The 21,840-nt window shown below is 54.1% G+C and overlaps 7 non-coding genes across 7 annotated transcripts; 3 read left to right on the top strand and 4 right to left on the bottom strand.

Moving 5' to 3' along the window:
• Positions 1-7,178: 7,178 nt before the first annotated feature.
• On the bottom strand, positions 7,179-7,370 carry LOC120393110. The gene has a single exon (XR_005591910.1). It is a non-coding gene; the product is annotated as a U2 spliceosomal RNA (small nuclear RNA).
• A 2,310-nt stretch (positions 7,371-9,680) lies between these two features.
• LOC120393108 lies at positions 9,681-9,866 on the bottom strand. Its single transcript, XR_005591909.1, has one exon. It is a non-coding gene; the product is annotated as a U2 spliceosomal RNA (small nuclear RNA).
• Positions 9,867-10,621: 755 nt separating this feature from the next.
• Positions 10,622-10,785, top strand: LOC120393107. The gene has a single exon (XR_005591908.1). It is a non-coding gene; the product is annotated as a U1 spliceosomal RNA (small nuclear RNA).
• Positions 10,786-12,714: 1,929 nt separating this feature from the next.
• LOC120393105 lies at positions 12,715-12,830 on the bottom strand. Its single transcript, XR_005591906.1, has one exon. It is a non-coding gene; the product is annotated as a U5 spliceosomal RNA (small nuclear RNA).
• A 5,007-nt stretch (positions 12,831-17,837) lies between these two features.
• Positions 17,838-18,001, top strand: LOC120393104. Its single transcript, XR_005591905.1, has one exon. It is a non-coding gene; the product is annotated as a U1 spliceosomal RNA (small nuclear RNA).
• Positions 18,002-19,931: 1,930 nt separating this feature from the next.
• Positions 19,932-20,047, bottom strand: LOC120393106. Its single transcript, XR_005591907.1, has one exon. It is a non-coding gene; the product is annotated as a U5 spliceosomal RNA (small nuclear RNA).
• Positions 20,048-21,561: 1,514 nt separating this feature from the next.
• Positions 21,562-21,633, top strand: TRNAC-GCA. The gene has a single exon. It is a non-coding gene; the product is annotated as a tRNA-Cys (tRNA).
• Positions 21,634-21,840: the final 207 nt, after the last annotated feature.

Below are 21,840 nucleotides of genomic sequence, written 5' to 3'. Positions count from 1 at the left end.
CCCTCCCTCTGGGACAGGGGCAGGTCTGAGCTCTCACCCAAATGCTCATTGTGGCTGCTAGAATCTGTGGGCAGCTCATTTAGTTGACGTCAAAGGTTGAGTCCTGCTTTGTGCACCGTGTGTGAGAATGAAAATCCTAAACTGCCATTTGAAATAACGAATGCAGCAGGACGTGTTATTGTCCCTGCCCCCAAGCAGACAGACCAATGGAGAAATGCCATCGAGTCCAAGGTAATACTCCCCTGCCATTTTACCTTTTTTGCTTGCTAAACTCCTTCTTATCTGCCCGGCCCAGGCTGTCCTCTGCCTCAGCTGCTGCTCCCGGCCTGCTCTAGAGTCAAACATGCAGGGCCCCCAGGGGAACAGAGGCTGGGACAGGGCAGCAGCCTGGGCTGGGCTGGGAAGATGCTGGGAGTTCTCGTTCCCTGAGAACTGGCCCGGCTCCCTTCTCAACAGCAAACAAATCAATACCACGTCCCCTCCCCAGAAAAACCAGCCTGGAGCCAAGGGCAGCAGGGGACGATTCCCTCCAGTTCCCACCGAGGCAGGAGAGAAGCCAGGGTGTTTCTAGCAGAGCTTATGGAACTGACATGGGGAAACCAGCCTTTAATAACAGGCAGTTCCAGTTTAAGCTCAGTGTTTTTAACAATTTCTACAACATTAAATAACCCTTCAGTCCTAGTGTCACCATCCATAAAATTGCGTCAGCCTTATATGTTCCCAAGTGCACAACTAAACATCTCTTCAAATCCAAGGGAGTGGAGATCAGTCAGTGTTCAGAGTCATCCCACATAAAAGAACCATGTTGTGGTACATACTGGCTCCATCATGTGGCTATCGCCTTTCCCTCCTCTCTGTTAAAAGTTTTGGTATTTTGCACAGAAACTTTCTTCCCTCAGGAGAGACCTGGGATCCAGGGCTACCAGCCAGACAAATACCTTTAAGAGGAGGCGTAACCTTTCAAAAATGATCTCCTTCTTCAATTCAGTGACAGCCTGAAATGCTACTTATCCCAGCAGAACCAGAGGATTGAAAGCAGCTACATCAAACCCCTGTGTAGCTAGCAGGAATGAACACAAATGCTCCCTTGTATCTGAAGTGATGTTTAGTTTTACCCTTTGTTAACTAGAAGACTAAAGGGAAAGGCAGTGGTGGTGTCACATATAAAGAGTGAAACACGAGACAATCGTCATAGTTATGCCTATAGTGACTGCAAAATCTTTCTATATTCTCCTTATTATCATCAGTGTATTATTTTCTCTGGCATCTAGACATTAACTAGACCTTGACCAAGAAATTTGGATCTTGATAAAATAATCCACTATCCCTCGTTAAGATAATGGACTTGATACCCACTCAGGTGTCTCCACGCAGGTTCAAGTACTAACAACAGTGACTGCCTTTTAGCCATAGCTTTTAATCAGGGCAATAAATTGATACAAATTCCTGTTAAATAATTTCTCAGCCAGAGTCCTTCACCCACATTCCTTAGGGCACTGGGCCACATGTGGACGTTTCATTTCCCGTCTCAATTTCACACAGAGACACAATTTCATTTGCAGAGATCCATGAACAGCAAAACCTCCCTGTGTCTCTGGTCTGAGCCAGGGCATTTGATTCCAGTGAACCCTTCTCTCCTGCAATGGCAATGGTCAGAGAGAGGGGACGTGGCCACCTGCATCCCTGCCAGGGAGATATTGGCTCCGCTCTTTCTTTCTGCTGCTGTTGTTAGTCCATGAAACATCAGGGATGGAATGCAAGGCTGAGTTCATGCACCAGCCCCCTGAAACATTTCAGTGCCCCAGAGAGATCCTGACCCCTGGTATTGGAATGATAGGGTGGAGATTGGAATAGGAAAGGGACTGTCTGAATTGTCAGTGTGGGGAATGAACAACAACCTATAGCAATGTTGTTAGCCACAAACACACTAATCATGCTACAGCTGGAAGGAAATGGGCAAGAACTCTTGCTGTTCAGCCATGGACACACTTACACTAATGTACAACCGTGAGTGTGCTGGGGGAGCTGATCTGAGCAATTTGAAGTGACAATTTTGTGAGAACAGAATCATGGTGTAGTGCAGCAGCTGTACAACAAGTAGTTGTGGCTGAGTGGAGTAGACAGTTGCTTCAGTGAGGGGAGGGGTTTTCCATTCCTGTGATAGCTGCATTGGCAGAACAATCTTTCCTTTCATTTAGCACTATCTAACCACGGCTTAGGTCAGTTTAATTATACTGGTTCTGGGGTTTTTCACACCCTGAAAGACGTACTTGTTAGAGGGTTTATCCCATCATCCTCCCATTCCCTGGTCCTTCTCATGTGACCAGAGAGCAGCAATACACGAAGCTCAAAGGTGCAAACAATTCAATGTTTATTGGGGTAAACTTCCAGCAATCAATGATTCCAATTTCCTTCCTCAGTATCCCCCTTCCCAGCTCTGACACCACAGAGGCTTGCCTATGTCCCTGTTCCCATTCCCTCTTCCTATTCCCTCCCTTAGCAAAACATAATTCTAATTCTCCTACCCCCTTTCTCATTCCCATTCCCATTCCCCCCCTTACTTCCTGACTGACTGCAGACTATATAGTAAAACTTGAGTTCTGCTTAGCTATACCCTAACCACTCATTTTACTGAAATGTAACTAACCAATCCTAACATACTGTAACATGATTATCTAACCATTTATACCCTACCCAGGGGCGGCTCTACAAAGTAGGCTGCCCCAAGCAGCGCGGAGCGCTGCGCCGCCCTTCCCCAGTCCCGCGGCGGGTCCCCTCTTCCCGCGGCTCCGGCATCCTGGGGAGGGCGGCATTTGGCTCCGGTGGAGCTCCCGCCGGCATGCCTGCGGCAGGTCCACCGGAGCCCGGGACGAGCGGACCTGCCGCAGTCATGCCTGCGGGAGCTCAACCGGAGCCGCGGGAAGACGGGACCGCGCGCAGGCATGACTGCGGCAGGTCCGCTAGTCCCGGGCTCCGGTGGACCTGCCGCAGGCATGCGGCGGAGCTCCACCGAGCCAAATGACGCCCTCCCCAGGATGCCGCCCCAAGCGGGCGCTTGGCCCGCTGGTGCCTAGAGCCGCCCCTGACCCTACCACCTTAATTGGTTTACACCCAACAATTTAATTATACAGCAGATAGAAACAATCACAGAACCAGACAGAGATTATACAGACTAGCAATAGGAAAGTGGGGACTACAGTGATAGAACAACAAAGAAATGAGGATTTCACACCCCAGCTATTGACCAGTGAGTTGTTCCTAGACAGGATGCTATCCTGGTAGAGGTTGTGGGTGCTGGTTGCTTAACTTTCTGGGGAGTGGCGGCGCCTGGGGCTCCCGACAGGAGTCTCCCGACAGGCCGGGCGGCAGTTGCCCAGGCACTTCGCGAGGCCCTCCGGCCGCTCAGGAAGCGGCAGCCAGGGCAGGGGGCAGGGATCCCCGGCCAGAGGGGCGGCAGCAGGAACCTGCGGCAGAGCCCCTCCTGCAGCAGCTGGGGCGTGGGGCAGGTATCCCTTGGCTGCTCCGGCCAGAGCATATAGCGGGGCTCCCCAGACTGTGCAGGTGGCTGGGGCGTGGGGCAGGGATCCCCGGCGGCTCAGCCGTTAGCGGCTGGAGCACGTAGCCGGTCACCCCAGGCTGCCAGGGCGGCGGCGGTAACCGGGACGAGGGGCGGCAGTCCCCCAGCGGCTCGGGCAGCGGCCACTGGGGCGCGGAACAGGAGTCCCTGGGCAGCCCAAGCAGGGGCGGCAGCTGGGGCTCGGTGCCGGGACAGGGGTCCCCCGGTGGCACGAGCAGCGGCAGCATGCTGCGGGGCTCCTCGGCCGCCCAGGCGGCGGTATCCGGGGCGTGGGGACGGGATCCCCCGGCGGCTCGGGCAGCGGCCGCCGGGGCGTGGGGCAGGAGTCTCCGGGCAGCGGCGGCGGAGACACGCCGCGGGGCTCCGCGCGCCGCGCAGGCGGCGGCATCCGGGGCGCGGGGCCGGGATCGCCCAGCGGCTCAGGCACTGGCCGCTGGGGCGCGGGGCAGGAATCCCCAGGCAGCTCGAGCTGCAGCGGCGGGAGCGCGCCGCGGGACCCCCCGGGGAGCGGCAAATGGGCCGAGGGCCGGGAGTCCCCCAGCGGCCCAGGCAGCGGCAGCGGGAGCACGCCGCAGGGCTCCCCGGACTGCCCGGGCGGCGGCATCCGGGGCGCGGGGCTGGGGTCCCCGGGCGGCTCGGGCAGCGGCCGCCGGGGCGTTGGGCGGGGATCCCCGGGCAGCGGCGGCGGAGGCGCGCCGAGGGGTTCCCCGGGGATTGGCGGTCGGGCCGCGGGGCAGGAGGCCCCCGACGGCCCCAGCGGCGGCGGCGCGAGGGCGCCGCGGACCCCCCGGGGAGCGGCAAACGGGCCGCGTGCCGGGAGTCCCCCGGCGGCTCAGGCAGCGGCAGCTGGGGCGCGGGGCTGGGGTCCCCGGGCGGCTCGGGCAGCGGCCGCCGGGGCGTGGGGCTGGGATCCCCGGGCGGCTCGGGCAGCGGCCGCCGGGGCGCCGAGCAGGAGTCCCTGATCAGCGGCAGCGGAGGCCCGCCGAGGGGCTCCCATGGCCGATCAGGCGGCGACCGCCGGGGCCTGGGGCTGAGATCCCGGGGCAGCGGCGGCAGAGGCACGCCGAGGGGCTCCCCGGGCCGATCAGGTGGCGGCAGCCGGGGCGTGGGGCTGAGATCCCGGGGCAGCGGCAGCGGAGGTACGCCATGGGGCTCCCCGGGCCGATCAGGTGGCGGCAGCCGGGGCGTGGGGCTGAGATCCCGGGGCAGCGGCAGCGGAGGTACGCCATGGGGCTCCCCGGGCTGATCAGGCAGCCACCGGGGCACGGGAGAGGAGTCCCCCAGCAGATCGGGATCAGCGATCGGGCCGCGCGGCAGCCGGGGCAGGCTGGGATCCCCGGGCAGCAGCAGCTGGGACGCGGGGCTTGGGGCAGGGACTCTTCCGCGCAGGGCCGCCCAGAGAATTCCGGGGGCCCGGGGTCTTCGGCGGTGGGGGGCCCCGCTCAGGGTCGGCCCTTTCCCTGGGGGGCGGCATTTGGCTCCGGTTGAGCTCCCGCGGGCATGCCGGCGGCAGGTCTACCGGAGCCCGGGACAAGCGGACCTGCCGCAGGCATGCCCGCGGGAGCTCAACCGGAGCCGCGGGGGCCCCTGCGGGACGCGGGGCCTGGGGGAAATTGCCCCTCTTGCCCCCCCCTCTGGGCGGCCCTGCTTCCGCGTCTCAGGCAGTGGCCGGAGCCCGCGGTGGGGCTACTCAGGCAGCCCCTGCAGCAGCAGTGCAGTGCAGGTAGCTCCTGATAGCGGGGCTGTGGGGGGGTCCCCGCGAGGGCCGGGGCTGGGGTGCAGTGGGGCACTTACCCATGGGGAGTAGTGGTTGGTTAGTGGGCATCTCCTCCTGCAGTTGAGGCGGGCGGGAAGGGCTCCAGCTGGTGCTGGATGGTGAGGCTGTAGGTTCCTCCTGCGGTGGGGGGTGGCGCTCGGCAGTCAGGTCAGCTCCTTGCAGCTGCTGGTCATCAGGGAGAGGTTTCTCGGGCTGTGGGTGTTGCTGAGTATCCAGGAGTTTGTCTGGCGGCAGGTGGATAGCAGGGCGGTCCACTGGTAACTGGGGAGCATGACGCCTGCTCCCCCGTGTGGGGGGGTCTTGCTCTGTCGGTCTTGGGATACGGGAGCTGATTGCTGTAGCACCTCGGTCTCCAGACTTCCTGGCTCGGCATGTCCCTGGGACCCTAGGGGCTACTATAGTCGGGAGCCTGTGCAGGGCAGCAGAGTGCTCCTGGACAGGGGGTGGCTCCCTGGGCTGTGGTTTAGGAGCCCCAGGGTCTGTCTTATGGGACATTATTAGGTCCCCTCAGTATGTATCTCATAATAAAAGAGATTAAACTGATAAGAACAGATTTAAATTTTATTAGAGAATATTTAAAATAAACAATACAAAGTGTTTGATGCGTCAGTTATTGTGTCATTGGGGGTTACATACAGATTGTGGGGGGATGTTGACATTTTGGTGTTAGGCAGCACATACATATACATAGTCTGTCATGTCCCCAATGCGGGGTATACGGTGGGTCAGTTCAAGGTACAGCAAGTAAGCGGTGAGGGTACATCACTCATACAAACAGGTTACAGATAGTCATGGGCACGAATAAGCAGGCTGAGTAATGGGGTTGGGACAACCCTCACATGGTGGAGTATGGTTTGGTGGGTTCATGGCTTAGGGGATAGAGTCCAACGGGGGGGTCCACAGGTTCCATCCCCCCTGTGGGTGCACAGAGTCACGCCCGCTCACTCCTGGTACTGGTGGTGGCCGGTGACGTGCTCCGTGTAAATGTCTCTGGACCAGCGGATAGTGTCCGAAACCATTAAGCGTCTCATGAGCTGCGCTTAGCTCAAAGAGCCGAGAAGCGATGCTCGGGCTTTGCGGCACGCGCACACCCCCTGCCCCCACCGCTTTCTACCTCGCCGGGGCGAGCACTCAGCCACGCAACGAACACCGTAGCGAGGTCACTCTAAGTGAGGCTCACTTCCCTAAAATGACTCCAGTGGAAGAATTCAAAGCAAGAACCCTTGACACACAATTCTGTTAAAAAAAAAAAAGAAAAAGAGACAGTTCCTGTACGCTCCTCCTTTCCACAAAAACCCACCCACTGACCTGCTGCCCCCGCGCACCGCCCCGACACTTTTTTTTTCTTTAATTATTTTCCTTGAGTCACGCTAGGAATGTGACTCAAAGGGCCACAACCTTCCTCCTCTTCTGCTCCTATGAAGTAGCCCTCGTCTGGGCAAAACATTTACAGAGACTGTTTCCTAGGTTAAGAGGGTGGCATTTTCCCAATGGGAAAAGGGATGGAAATTTTCTCTTCTGTGGGAGACGAGGGAAAGAACGAGCCAAACCATGCCATTAATTCTGGAAGGTATACTAAAGAGAGCAGTTTAAGAACCTACACAGAATAGACTAAGAAAGCAGCTGTTTAACTGACCTACAAACAACGACAAAGTAAAATCTGCAAGAGCAGCCTTTCAACTCAGAGGCTTAATCATAAGATGTAACTAATAACTGATGAAAGAGTCACAGATGACTCGAAACCATACTCTTAGTACAAACCAAATGGTAACACAGACAACACGACTTTTCTTCGCTGCTCTTCAACCACGATATTCTCCCCATAGGAGGCCCACCGTTCCTGGAGGTTCAGTGCCGCAATAACGGGCGCTGTGTGCAGTGGATGGAGGAAGCTGCTATTCCGTCTCCCTATTCCAAAAATCAGTGTAATAGCTAGTCCTGAGATAGAGGAAGTATCAGTTATTAAAGTGATAAGAACAGATTTAAAACTGTGATTCCAGCGAATGTTAAAATGATCTAAACTACAGGTTAATAAAAGTATTTCTAGTCCTCTGCACAGAACGCTTAAATTATCCCCAAATCGCAAGTTTGGGTTTAAAAAGTCATAAAAGGCACATCATCCAGTATCTGACACTTGGTGAAATCTCAGTCTAGAACGTACAACCATTTTGGGGGTTGTGCCCTGCTTCTCAACAGTCTGCCCTGAGGTTGCCACTCACAGTCACGAGCTACTCCAGACGGCTCAAACCCCTCCCTCTCATGGATCAGTAACTGGTTAGCAGATAGGAAAGAAAGGGTAGGAATCAAGAGTCAGTTTTTACAACTGAAAGGGGTAAATAGCAGGCTTCCAAAGTATGAGACGAGACTACAGACATTAGGGCTTGTCAGCTTAGACAAGAGATGACTAAGATCCCTATAGGATACAGCACCGGTTCTCAACCAGGCGTCTGCCAAAGGAAACCTGGGCTCGACCCACCTCCGCGGGCCACCAAGCCTGCCTGCCTGGTTTGCAGCAGGGGAGGGGCACAACAAAAAATTGCAGCATCACTGCCGAACACAAGAGAGAGCTGTCCCCCTGCCATCATCGGTAAGGGTTGCCTCCCAGCCACAAACAGGCAGCAGCTAGCCAAGGAAACACACACCACCGCTCTGTTCAAGGCGCAAAGTCCGACCCCATTCTGCTTTCTTCCCGACGTGAGATAACAATCTCACAAAACTGGGGCGGAAACGCATAACGGTTACTCTCAGGAAAAGCTGTGCTTGTGCTTTTGCTTTTCGGGAGCAGGGGAAGCAGAGGGAGACAAAAGATTTATACCATCTGAAGAGAAACCAGAACAACCTGCAGAGGCACTACCAGGGGAAAGGCGCCTTCCGCTCAACTCGGAGTAACTACACCGACAGCCCCAGTAAACCTCTCCCTTTTAGAGGAAATTTAATTGAACTGATTTAAATGCCAAATTGGCTCATGGGAACCGGGGACATTGGGAGCAAAACCAGCCCCTTGAGCAGCGACTGGCTTCGCTGCACGCAATGCACCGTGGGTATGGAAATGAGAGTTCCCCGCCGGCCTCCAGCGCTCAAAGGAGTCTTTTCTCAGGGCTGCGTTCCCCAGCTGGGCGGAGATTGGGATGCGGGGGAGGGGGAAAGCTGCTCTCCTGAGACAGTCCCGCTGACGCCCAGGCGCATGGCGGAGGGAGCCGGGCGGGAAGCCAGAGGGCAATCGGGCCCCCGCTGGGTTAGCAGGCTTAAAACCCAGGAGCCGACGCACACACCTTGCAAAGGAGCAGGAGCCGGGATCGCAAGCAAGTGTCAACGTAGGGGGGAGGGGTAGCTCGGGGGCTTGAGCATTAGCCTGCTAAACCCTGGGTTGCAAGCTCAGCCCCGGAGGGGGGCCCTTTAGTGGGGGATCAGTCCTGCAGTGAGCAGCAGGTTGAACCTCCTGGCAGCCTCTGATTTTACTAAGATGATGGGGTTTTTTTTCATTTGTTTGTTTGTTTGTTTTTAAAAGTGTAGGCCACAGAGTTTAGGCGTAGAAGTTTCTGGTGGTCAGGGAATAACGTACAGATTGTCGAGGGGGTGCAAAATTCAGTTTAAGATCAGGTGGCATAAGGAATACATCATCTGCCATAGCCCCGATTGGGAGTAAAAGGTTAACGGGTCAACGTACAGACACTGAGATAGGAGGGTAGGTTGTTCATATGACGGCTATGTTCAGGTGTGGAGTATAACGAGTGGATATGATGATGGGGCTGGGTTGACCCTCATTTGGTGAGATTTAATGTTCAGTGAGTTTACGGTTCGAGTTCATACGGTCCAACGGAAAACGTCTCTCGGTCATTGAGATTGTATCTGCCAGCCGGGGTGCAACCCGGCATTGTACCTGCTGCTTGGTCTGCCTCTGCTACAAAGTAGCTCACCTGAGATCCTCGGGGTTCGGTGAGCTGCAGCTAACCTGACCTGATGCACGGGAGCAGCTTTAAACAGCGCCGTCTCTGCCTGTGCGTGCAAACAAAACAACCAACCAACCAACCAACCATCTCCCAACAGCCCGGAAAGCCTTCATCCCTCATACTAACGGTTGAAAAGACTACTGCAGAAAAAAGGATCCCAGCTCCTTAAACAATCCTCTAGCAAGACAAAGAACCTCACATATCTATCGACAGCCTCACAAAACATTAGACCCCAAGAAAACATAACAATATTTTATTGTAAAGAAGACAAGGGTTTCCAATCTGTTTTCAACAACTCGAACAAATCTGCTCTAAAGGGGCATCATTACAGTAAAATTCTTTCTGCTTTTCTAACCAGAAGATTCTCCCCAGAAGGAGAGGCACCACCGGTCCTGGAGGCACTGCAATACCAGGTCAATGCATGGGGTGGACAGAGCAAGCTCCTATTCCAGCCCCCTGTTTCAAAAATCAGTTTAATATACAGTCCTCAAATAAAGGACATATCAGATATTCAACTGATAAGAACAGATTTAAAGTTTATTAGAGAATATTTGAAAATGAACGATACAAAGTGTTTGAAGCATCAGTTATCGTGTCATTGGTGGTAACATACAGGTTGTAGGGGGATATTAGCATTTTGGTATTGGACAGCATAGATTTAAATGTTTATTAGAAAATGTTTAAGAATAGATGATACAGAGAGTTTGTAACATCAGTTACTGGTCATCAGGGGTGACATACAGAGTATAGGGGGATGCTAGTACTTTGGTATTGGACAGCACATAACTTATACAGTGTGCAATGTCCCCAATGTGGGGTATACTGTGGGTGAGTTCAAGATACAGTCAGCAAGCAGTGAGGGTACATCACGCATACAACAGTTAAAGACAGTCGTAGGTATAAATAAGCAAGCCAGGTAATGGGGCTAGAATGACCCTCACATGGCAAAGTTAAGGTCTGTCGCACTCGATCTGAGCACTACACCCCATCTGAGCTCAAAGAGCTGAGCACGCAAGAGCGGCGGCCCGGGCGGGCAGGGGGAGGGGCCCGAGCGGAGGGGCGGAGCCGCATGAGCAGGTATGCAGATCTGTGTGTGAGCAGAGAATCGTGGGAGCGGACGCAGGCTGCCAGGCAGGGCCCGACTTTGGCACCGGGAGCTCGGCGTGGGGAAGGGACGGTCTCCGGGGGCCACGTCGGGGCAGCTGTCGGCAGTGGGGGCCGGTGTGGGCGAGGCCGGCGGTGGGGGCGCGGCGGTCCGCCCGTGTGTTATAAGTGCGGGGCGAGCGAGGGCGGGCGGCGGCCGGGCAGCAGGAATTCATACTTACCTGGCAGGGGAGATACCATGATCACGAAGGTGGTTTTCCCAGGGTGAGGCTCATCCATTGCACTGCGGGTGTGCTGACCCCTGCGATTTCCCCAAATGCGGGAAACTCAACTGCATAATTTGTGGTAGTGGGGGACTGCGTTTGCGCTCTCCCCTGGTGATTGGTTTGAACAACAGACAACCGATAGTGGGCTGTTTAGGCTTAGTGCACTGCAAAGCAGATTCTCAGGAAAACAGCTGTTATTCTGGGTCTTTGGGAGTGCTCTTTTCCACAGGCCCTGTACTTCTAGGTATCTTTGTCACATGTTCCTCCTTGTAAGCAAAGCTCAGCTCTGAAACTTTACTTGGGTCTCTCTGTGTTCTTGGCTTTCCCTAGTCTTTTGCAGCTGATCTGCTCTCTAGTCTGCTTTTGGGGGGGCTTGGACCGGTGCCTTCCTTGGCTCTAAGGGGAGCTGCCTGCCTGCTCTGCTTCTTTCCCTGCTTGTAGCTTCTTGCCTGGCCCTTCTTCTCGGGCTCTTCCTCCTTTGACGGGAGAACGGCCTGTCCAAAACGCCTGTCCCACCTGGTCTCCTCGTCCAACAGGCAGCCTCGCCCCCTGCCCTGGGGCCGCTTTGGCTTTCGCTGTCTGTTCCTGTCTCTTGGTGGCCACCCTGTCTGTGCTACGGAGACTAGGCTGTCACAACCCCATGCTGGAGGAGGGCTTTCCGTCGCTTGAGGCCCACCCACCGCCTCCCCGAATGCCCTTAGCTACGCTGCGGGTTAGGGCGGCGTGGCCGTGTCGCCCAGCAGCGGGTTTTCCCTTTTGCACACCTCTGACGGATGGAGCTGTTTTGACTTAACTGTTCAGCACGCACCGACCCTCGGGTTTGGGCTGCACGGGGAACGTAAATCGGCGTGGCTACATCAGTCCGCGCCTTGGTCGGAAGAATTCTTCCGTCGACCTAGCTCCCGCCTTTCGGGGAGGTGGATGGCCGGCACCAACGAGGAAAACCCTCTCCAGGACCCTTCTCCGGGAACAGTGCCCTTCCGTTTGGGGAGATTATGCTGCTTTAAAAAAAGAGAAATTGTTTAACTGCCTTTCTCTGAGGCAAGGTTGATTTGTATTGCTTCCCTCGTGGCTCCTTGTAGCAGTTGTGTTCTGAAATCTTTAGGGTTTGACTTCATTTATGATGAAATCTTGCTGTAACTTTATTCTAATTTTCAATGAGTAACTAGACCTGAGCTGTTTGGTGTGTTAGTGGAGGATTGTTTAAAAACCTGGGATTCCACTTTCGGCTGCCTTTCCATTACATTTCCTCTGAAAGCCACCGAAAGCCTCCACTTCCCACATAACTCTCTCAAACCTGCAGCCATCAGGCATACAGAAGATGCTCACAGTTTCACTCCATACGAGTCCAGTTCCTCGCTGTTTCCTGTCTAACCACTGCACACATATGGTATCCCCTCCCTACCCGGAGCTGCTTCCTGGCTTTTGCGCTCAGGACAGGAAAACGAGAATGGAGAGGTAAGCTGTGCAGGGAACTCTTCCTCAGCTCGCACTCCACCCCCCAAGGGCCTTTCGAGGTCTTCTACGGACTTCAGGTTTCATTTGATTTCCAAGGTTTATGGGCTCATTAATTAGCCATCTCTCCTAATGCAGGGATCCTGCAGGTCAGACCAAAGATCGATGGCCCAAAAGAGCTAAGAAACAGAAATAAAGGTGAGCGCTAGGCGTTACATTCAGATGAGCATCCAGAATCTGACTGTGCCCTGGCATGTTCAACGCTGCCGAAAAGAAGGAGCTCGTCAGGTCCCTCTGCTAGCACCCAAATCTGGTGGCTAGTCGGTCTGCTGGGAAATAAGGAAAAGGAAAAGAATTAAAGGAGTCAGGCAATAACAAGGAAATGAAAAGGTTTGTTGAACGGGTTCTGTCTGATTGACCGTCTTCTTAGCTACCCATCCAAGTTAAAGACCTAGCCCAGTATCCTGTCTGCTGACAGTGGTCAATGCCAGGTGCCCCCACTATACTTTTTTCATACTATAGAAAAGCTTCAGCCAGTGACACCAGCTCAGGGAGCACTCTTCTGTTTTTCTCACAGCAAGCAACAGCCTTGCCAAAGCAAAGCCTTAAAAAATTGGGTACAAACTCATCAACATTCCTCTCCACGGAAATCTTTAGTAAAAGGCGAAAGATTTATACGAACTGAAGAGAAAGCAGAGTATGTAGAACTTGTGGCAGAGGCGCTGCCGGGGCAACCGCCTACGCTCCCAAAAGTCAGGGTGACTACTCTCCCAGCCCGCTACACCGCTAGGTTTCAGAGGAAATGGAATTGAACCGATTGGCAGCCCGAGTTGGATCATCGAAACCGGGGACACAGGGAGCAAAACCAGCCCCTCGACCAGGGACTCGCTTCGCTGCACGCAATGCACTGTGGCTATGCAAATAAGATGCTCCGGCCGTCTCTGGCGCTCAAAGGAGACTTTTCTCCGGGCTGCCTCTGCTCCTTCCCCGGCTGGGCGGAGATTGGGATGGGGCAGCTGCTCTCCTGAGACAGTCCCGCTGATGCCCAGGCGCATGGAGGACGGAGCCCGGACGAGAAGCCAGAGGGCACTTGGCCCACAGCTCAAACCCGGAGCAAACGCACACACTTTGCAAAGTAACAGGAGCCGGGATCTCACACATGAGATTCTATCTGCCGGCCGGGGTGTGACCCCGCGTTGTACCTGCCGCTTGGTCTGCCTCTGCTGCAAAGTAGCTCGCCTCGCTCAGATCCTTGGGGTTCGCTGAGCTGCAGCTCACCTTGATACACGGGAACAGCTTCAAATCATGGAATATCAGGGTTGTAAGGGACCTCAGGAGGTCATCTAGTCCAACCCAATCCCCAACTAAATCATCCCAGCCAGGGCTTTGTCAAGGCTGACCTTTAAAACTCTCAGGAAGGAGATTCCACCACCTCCCTAGGGAACCCATTCCAGTGCTTCACCACCCTCCTAGTGAAAAAGGGTTTTCCTAAGTTCCAACCTAAACCTTCCCCACCGCAACTTGGGACCATTGCTCCTCGTTCTGTCATCTGGTGCCACTGAGAACAGTCTAGATCCATCCTCTTTGGAACCCCCTTTCAGGTAGTTGAAAGCAGCGATCAACTCCCCCCTCATTCTTCTCTTCTGCAGACTAAACAATCCCAGTTCCCTCAGCCTCTCCTCATAAATCATGTCTTCCAGCCCCCTAATCACTTTTGTTGCCCTATGCTGGACTCTTTTCAGTTTTTCCACATCCTTCTTGCAGTGTGGGGCCCAAAACCGGACACGGTACTCCAGATGAGGCCTCACCAACGTCGAAGAGAAGGAACGACCACATCCTCGATCTGCTGGCAATGCCCTATGTATACAGTCCAAAATGCCGTTAGCCTTCTTGGCAACAAGGGCACGCTGTCGACTCATATCCAGCTTCTCTTCCACTGTAACCTCTAGGTCCTTTTCTGCAGAACGGCTGCCTAGCCATTCGGTCCCTAGTCTGGAGCAGTGCACGGGATTCTTCCGTCCTAAGTGCAGGACTGGGCACTTGTCCTTGTTGAACCTCATCAGGTTTCTTTCGGCCCAATCCTCCAATTTGTCTAGGTCCCTCTGTAGCCTATCCGTACCCTCCAGCGTATCGACCGCTCCTCCCAGTTTAGCGTCATCTGCAAACTTGCTGAGAGTGCAGTCCACACCATCCTCCAGATCCTTAACGAAGATATTGTACACAACCGGCCCCAGGACCGAGCCTTGGGGCACGCCGCTTGAGACCGGCTGCCAATTGGGCGTGGAGCCATTGATCACTACCCGTTGAGCCCGAGGACCTAGCCAGCTTATAGTCCACCTTATAGTCCATTCATCCAGCCCAAACTTCTTGAACTTGCCGACAAGAATACTGTGGGTGACCGTATCAAAAACTTTGCTAAAGTCAAGGAAGAACACATCCATTGCTTTTCCCTCATCCACAGACCCAGTTCTCTCCTCACAGAAGGCAATTAGGTTAGTCAGGCGTGACTTGCCCTTGCTGAATCCATGCTGACCGCTCCTGATCACTTGCCTCTCCTCTAAGTGCTTCAGAATTGATTCCTTGAGGACCTGCTCCATGATTTTTCCAGGGACTGAGGTGAGCCTGACTGGCCTGTAGTTCCCCGGATCCTCCTTCTTTCTTCCCTCTTTTAAAGATGGGCACTACATTAGCCTTTTCCCAGTCATTTGGGACCTCCCGCAATGGCCATGAATTTTCAAAGATAATGACCAGTGGCTCTGCAATCACACCCGCCAACTCCTTTAGCACCCTCGGATGCAGCGCATCCGGCCCCATGGATTTGTGCTCATCCAGCTTTTCTAAATAGTCCCGAAGCACTTCTTCCTCCACAGAGGGCTGGTCACCTCCTCTCCATGCTGTGCTGCCCAGAGCAGCAGTCTGGGAGCTGATTTTGTTCGTGAAGACAAAATCACGAAGAGGAGGGTGGGGAAGCATTGAGTACATTAGCTTTTCCACATCCTCTGTCACTAGGTCGCCTCCCTCATTCTGTAAGGGGCCCACACTTTCCTTGACTTTCTTCTTGTTGCTAACCTCCTGAAGAAACCCTTCTTGTTGTTACTCTTAACATCTCTTGCTAGCTGCAACTCCAAGCGTGAGTTGCCCTTCCTGATTTCACTCCTGCGTGCCTGAGCAATATTTTTATACTCCTCCTGGTCATTTGTCCAATCTTCCACTTCTTCAAACGGCGCTGCCTGCCAGTGCACTCAGCCTCACTTGGCAGGTAACAAAGGGATCAGTGGCCGTCCAGTTTCTGGAGAGTGGCTGACAACACCCGACCTTCTGCCCTGAGGAGAAACTGACGTGAGACAAGGCAGGGAGGTCACTCTTGTATTGGACCAACTTCCGGTGGGAGAGAGCGAGAGAAGCGAAATGCAAGCTGCACTCTTTCCCCAGCAGCAGGTGGGCCACGTCGTCTCTCTGATGGCCTGGCTTCCCGGACGGGACCGCTACAACTTAGATAATTTTTACCTCAAGGTTCCCAAGACACAGACAAGGTTTTCATCTCGAGGCCAAAAGACCAAAAACATCAAGACACTTGATCACGGCCAAGCACTTGGATAGGCCAAGATTTAAAAGTTTATTAGAAAATATTTGAAAATGAACGATACAGAGAGTTGAAATGTCAGATATTGGTCATCGGGGGTGACATACAGAGTATAGGGCAATTTTAGTTTTAAATGTTTATTAGAAAATGTTTAAGAATAGATTTAAATTTTATTAGAGAATATTTAAAATAAACGATACAAAGTGTTTAAGCGTCAGTTATTGTGTCATTGGGGTAACATACAGGTTGTGGGGGGATGTTAGCATTTTGGTGTTAGGCAGCATATACATATACACAGTCTGTCATGTCCCCAATGCGGGGTATACGGTGGGAGAGTTCAAGGTACAGCCAGCAAGCAGTGAGGGCACATCACTCATACAAACAGGTTATGGATAGTCGTGGGCGTGAGTAAATGAGCGGACTGGGTAATGGTGATAGGGTGCCCCTCACGGGGCAGAGTTCAGTTTGGTTGGTTCAGGGCTCAGGGGATAAAGTCCAACAGGGGAAGTTTACAGGTCTCTTCCCCCTTGTGGGTGCAGGAAGTCACGCCGGCTCACTCTTGGTATTGACGGTGGCCGGTGACGTGCTCTGTGTAAATGTCTCTGGACCACCGAATAGCGTCCGAGACCATTAGGCATCTCATGAGCTGCGCGTAGCGACGGCCCACCCCACAGGTCCGCAGCACGCGCTCGTTAAGGGGGTCCCAGGCGCCCAAGGCCCCAACGATCAGAGCGTCGGTGTAGACCTCGTAGCCCTTTGCTCGCAGGGTGTCGGCCAGGGGAGCGTACTTTTCGAGTTTGCGGGCTCGGGCTTGGCGGAAGGCCGTGGTCCTATTCTCGAACGGGATCGTCACGTCGACGAGGATGATCTTTTTCCGGTCCTCATCCGTGATGACGATGTCCGGGCGCAGCAGGCTGTCTGTGCCGGGGATGGCGCGATTGACAGCGATCTCTCCCAGGTGCGGGGCGATGGCCTTCACCAAGCGGTCCTGGACGGCGTTGTGGCGCAGCTGCCAGGCTCTGCCGTGGGGTCTGCAGCTGCACAGGACGTGGGGCAAGGTCTCCATGGCGTACCCGCACCTCCGGCAGCGTTTGTCCAGGTTCCCGTGGCGGATGGCTCCGTTGAGGGGGACACAGTTCAGCCGGGCGCGGTGTATGAACCGCCAGTCGGCGAAACGGATGAAGCTGCCTGAGGGGAGGAAGTGGTTGCTGGAGTCCCACTTGCTGGTGACCTCGAAAACCTTGTCCTGGTCCGGCTTTTTCTTCAGGGTGTCCACGTAGAGCGCGTGGACGGCGGCCTTCAGGGTCTTCTCTAGCATGCCTCTGGCTCCAGGGCTGACGATGGTGTTGTCTTCCGTCCCGATCCGTGGTACCAGGACTCCTGGCTCTCGCCGATCTTCGCTCCATACCCAGCGGCAGCCCAGTCGCTTTCCCAGTCGGCGGGTGGCGTTGCGGGCGCGGGACCACAGCGAGGCGACGTCGTCCCTGAACCGGCCGAATTCTCTTAATACAGAGAGTTTGTAACATCAGTTACTGGTCATCAGGGGTGACATACAGAGTATAGGGGGATGCTAGTACTTTGGTATTGGACAGCACATAACTTATACCGTGTGCAATGTCCCCAATGTGGGGTATACTGTGGGTGAGTTCAAGATACAGTCAGCAAGCAGTGAGGGTACATCACGCATACAACAGTTAAAGACAGTCATAGGTATAAATAAGCAAGCCAGGTAATGGGGATAGAATGACCCTCACATGGCAAAGTTAAGGTCTGTCGCACTCGATCTGAGCACTACACCCCATCTGAGCTCAAAGAGCTGAGCACGCAAGGCGGCGGCCCGGGCGGGCAGGGGAGGGGCCTGAGCGGAGGCGGGCCGCGTGAGCAGGTATGCAGATCTGTGTGCGAGCAGAGCATCGTGGGAGCGGATGCAGGCTGCCAGGCAGGGCCCGACTTTGGCACCGGGAGCTCGGCGTGGGGAAGGGACGGTCTCCGGGGGCCACGTCGGGGCAGCTGTCGGCAGTGGGGGCCAGTGTGGGCGAGGCCGGCGGTGGGGGCGCGGCGGTCCGCCCGTGTGTTATAAGTGCGGGGTGAGCGAGGGCGGGCGGCGGCCGGGCAGCAGGAATTCATACTTACCTGGCAGGGGAGATACCATGATCACGAAGGTGGTTTTCCCAGGGTGAGGCTCATCCATTGCACTGCGGGTGTGCTGACCCCTGCGATTTCCCCAAATGCGGGAAACTTGACTGCATAATTTGTGGTAGTGGGGGACTGCGTTCGCGCTCTCCCCTGGTGATTGGTTTAAACAACAGACAACTGATAGTGGGCTGTTTAGGCTTAGTGCACTGCAAAGCAGATTCTCAGGAAAACAGCTGTTATTCTGGGTCTTTGGGAGTGCTCTTCTCCACAGGCCCTGTACTTCCAGGTATCTTTGTCACATGTTTCTCCTTGTAAGCAAAGCTCAGTTCTGAAACTTTACTTAGGTCTCTCTGTGTTCTTGGCTTTTCCTAGTCTTTTGCAGCTGATCTGCTCTCTAGTCTGCTTTTGGGGGGTTTGGACCGGTGCCTTCCTTGGCTCTAAGGGGAGCTGCCTGCCTGCCTTCCTGCTCTGCTTCTTTCCCTGCTTGTAGCTTCTTGCCTGGCCCTTCTTCTTGGGCTCTTCCTCCTTTGACGGGAGGACGGCCTGTCCAAAACGCCTGTCCCACCCGGTCTCCTCGTCCAACAGGCAGCCTCGCCCCCTGCCCTGGGGCCGCTTTGGCTTTCGCTGTCTGTTCCTGTCTCTTGGTGGCCACCCTGTCTGTGCTACGGAGACTAGGCTGTCACAACCCCATGCTGGAGGGGGGCTGTCCGTCGCTTGAGGCCCACCCACCGCCTCCCGAATGCCCTTAGCTACGCTGCGGGTTAGGCGGCGTGGCCGTGTCGCCCAGCAGCGGGTTTTCCTTTTGCACACCTCTGACGGACGGAGCTGTTTTGACTTAACTGTTCAGCACGCACCGACCCTCGGGCCTGGGCTGCACGGGAACGTCGTCGGCGCGGCTACATCAGTCCGCGCCTTGGTCGGAAGAATTCTTCCGTCGACCTAGCTCCCGCCTTTCGGGAGGTGGATGGCCGGCACCAACAAGGAAAACCCTCTCCAGGACCCTTCTCCGGGAACAGGGCCCTTCCGTTTGGGAGATTATGCTGCTTTAAAAAAGAGAAATTGTTTAACTGCCTTTCTCTGAGGCAAGGTTGATTTGTATTGCTTCCCTAATGGCTCCTTTTAGCAGTTGTGTTCTGAAATCTTTAGGGTTTGACTTCATTTATGATGAAATCTTGCTGTAACTTTATTCTAATTTTCAATGAGTAACTAGACCTGAGCTGTTTGGTGTGTTAGTGGAGGATTGTTTAAAAACCTGGGATTCCACTTTCGGCTGCCTTTCCATTACATTTCCTCTGAAAGCCCACTGAAACCCTCCACTTCCCACATAACTCTCTCAAACCTGCAGCCATCAGGCATACAGAACATGCTTACAGTTTCACTCCATACGAGTCCAGTTCCTCGCTGTTTCCTGTCTAACCACTGCACACATATGGTATCCCCTCCCTACCCGGAGCTGCTTCCTGGCTTTTGCGCTCAGGACAGGAAAACGAGAATGGAGAGGTAAGCTGTGCAGGGAACTCTTCCTCAGCTCGCACTCCACCCCCCCAAGGGCCTTTCGAGGTCTTCTACGGACTTCAGGTTTCATTTGATTTCCAAGGTTTATGGGCTCATTAATTAGCCATCTCTCCTAATGCAGGGATCCTACGGGTCAGACCAAAGATCAATGGCCCAAAAGAGCTAAGAAACAGAAATAAAGGTGAGCGCTAGGCGTTACATTCAGATGAGCATCCAGAATCTGACTGTGCCCTGGCAAGTTCAACGCTGTCGAAAAGAAGGAGCTCGTCAGGTCCCTCTGCTAGCACCCAGATCTGGTGGCTAGTCGGTCTGCTGGGAAATAAGGAAAAGGAAAAGAATTAAAGGAGTCAGGCAATAACAAGGAAATGAAAAAGTTTGTTGAACCGTTCTGTCTGATTGACTGTCTTCCCAGCTACCCGTCCAAGTTAAAGACCTAGCCCAGTATCCTGTCTGCTAACAGCAGCCAATGCCAGGTGCCCCCTATTATACTTTTTTCATACTATAGAAAAGCTTCAGCCAGTGACACCAGCTCAGGGAACACTCTTCTGTTTTTCTCACAGCAAGCAACAGCCTTGCCAAAGCAAAGCCTTAAAAAATTGGGTACAAACTCATCAACATTCCTCTCCATGGAAATCTTTAGTAAAAGGCGAAAGATTTATACGAACTGAAGAGAAAGCAGAGTATGTAGAACTTGTGGCAGAGGCACTGCCGGGGCAACCGCCTACGCTCCCAAAAGTCAGGGTGACTACTCTCCCAGCCCGCTACACCGCTAGCTTTCAGAGGAAATGGAATTGAACCGATTGGCAGCCCGAGTTGGATCATCGAAACCGGGGACACAGGGAGCAAAACCAGCCCCTCGACCAGGGACTCGCCGCTGCACGCAATGCACTGTGGCTATGCAAATAAGATGCTCCGGCCGTCTCTGGCGCTCAAAGGAGTCTTTTCTCCGGCTGCCTCTGCTCCTTCCCGGCTGGGCGGAGATTGGGATGGGGCAGCTGCTCTCCTGAGACAGTCCCGCTGATGCCCAGGCGCATGGAGGACGGAGCCGGACGAGAAGCCAGAGGGCACTTGGCCCACAGCTCAAACCGAGCAAGCGCACACACTTTGCAAAGTAACAGGAGCCGGGATCTCGCACATGAGATTCTATCTGCCGGCCGGTGCGACCCGCGTTGTACCTGCCGCTTGGTCTGCCTCTGCTGCAAAGTAGCTCGCCTCACTCAGATCCTTGGGGTTCGCTGAGCTGCAGCTCACCTTGATACACGGGAACAGCTTCAAATAATGGAATATCAGGGTTAGAAGGGACCTCAGGAGGTCATCTAGTCAACCCAATCCCCCACTAAATCACCCCCGCCAGGGCGTTGTCACGGCTGACCGAAAAAACCTCTCAGGAAGGAGATTCCACCACCTCCCTAGGGAACCCATTCCAGTGCTTCACCACCCTCCTAGTGAAAAAGGGTTTTCCTAAGATCCAAACTAAACCTTCCCCACCGCAACTTGGGACCATTGCTCCTCGTTCTGTCATCTGGTGCCACTGAGAACAGTCTAGATCCATCCTCTTTGGAACCCCTTTTCAGGTAGTTGAAAGCAGCGATCAACTCCCGCCTCATTCTTCTCTTCTGCAGACTAAACAATCCCAGTTCCCTCAGCCTCTCCTCATAAATCATGTCTTCCAGCCCCCTAATCACTTTTGTTGCCCTCCCCCGGACTCTCTCCAATTTGTTTCTGTAGTGGGGGCGGGGGGTGAAAACTGGACGCAGTGCTCCAGATGTGTCCTCACCAGTGCTGACTAGAGGGGAATAATCACTTCCCTCCATCTGCTGGCAACGCTCCTACTAATCCAGCCCAATATGACCAGTTACCCATATTGAATGCAGACACAGCAATATTTAATACATTGGTTGCTGTCCATTCAGGAGGTTCTTTCCCACCTGTTCATAAATAATGAAGCTGCTCTAAGCGGAGGGAGAGAGCTGTCCTGTCCGTGCAGTTAACCCATCTCCCCGAGAGGTGGTAGCTATGACAGTGGGGGGAAGCTATGTTGGTGGGTGTGCAAGCTGTGGTGTCTACATGTGTATATAAAGTTTAATCAAACCCCATTTTTTAAACCCCTGTGGTCTGGGAATAGAAAAGGAGCTCTCTGAGGCAGAGCCCATCCTTCAAAATCCTTAAGGTCACTGACTTGCCTATGCAAATGTCAGGGGGGTAGAGCTCAGTGGTAGAGTGTTTGACTGCAGATCAAGTGGTCTTTGGTTCAAATCCAAGTACCCTCTCACAAACCTGTTCCTTCAGTAAAAATAATTCCATTTTCAGGAGCTCCACTAAATGGGGATCCCTGAAATGAATGGACACACTCAATGTTTTCCTGTGCAAATGCATAAAAACCTAGCAAACATGTCCCCCAGCTGAAATCAGTTCCAATCCTCTAAGTGTCTAGGTTTGTTTTCATCAATTGAACAAATTCACATGAAGACACATTT

This window comes from Mauremys reevesii, unplaced genomic scaffold (assembly GCF_016161935.1).
Source record: "Mauremys reevesii isolate NIE-2019 unplaced genomic scaffold, ASM1616193v1 Contig148, whole genome shotgun sequence".
Classification (NCBI taxonomy): Eukaryota; Metazoa; Chordata; order Testudines; family Geoemydidae; genus Mauremys; species Mauremys reevesii.
Note: the sequence above shows the minus strand (reverse complement) of the source record. Positions and strands in the feature narration are given on the sequence as shown.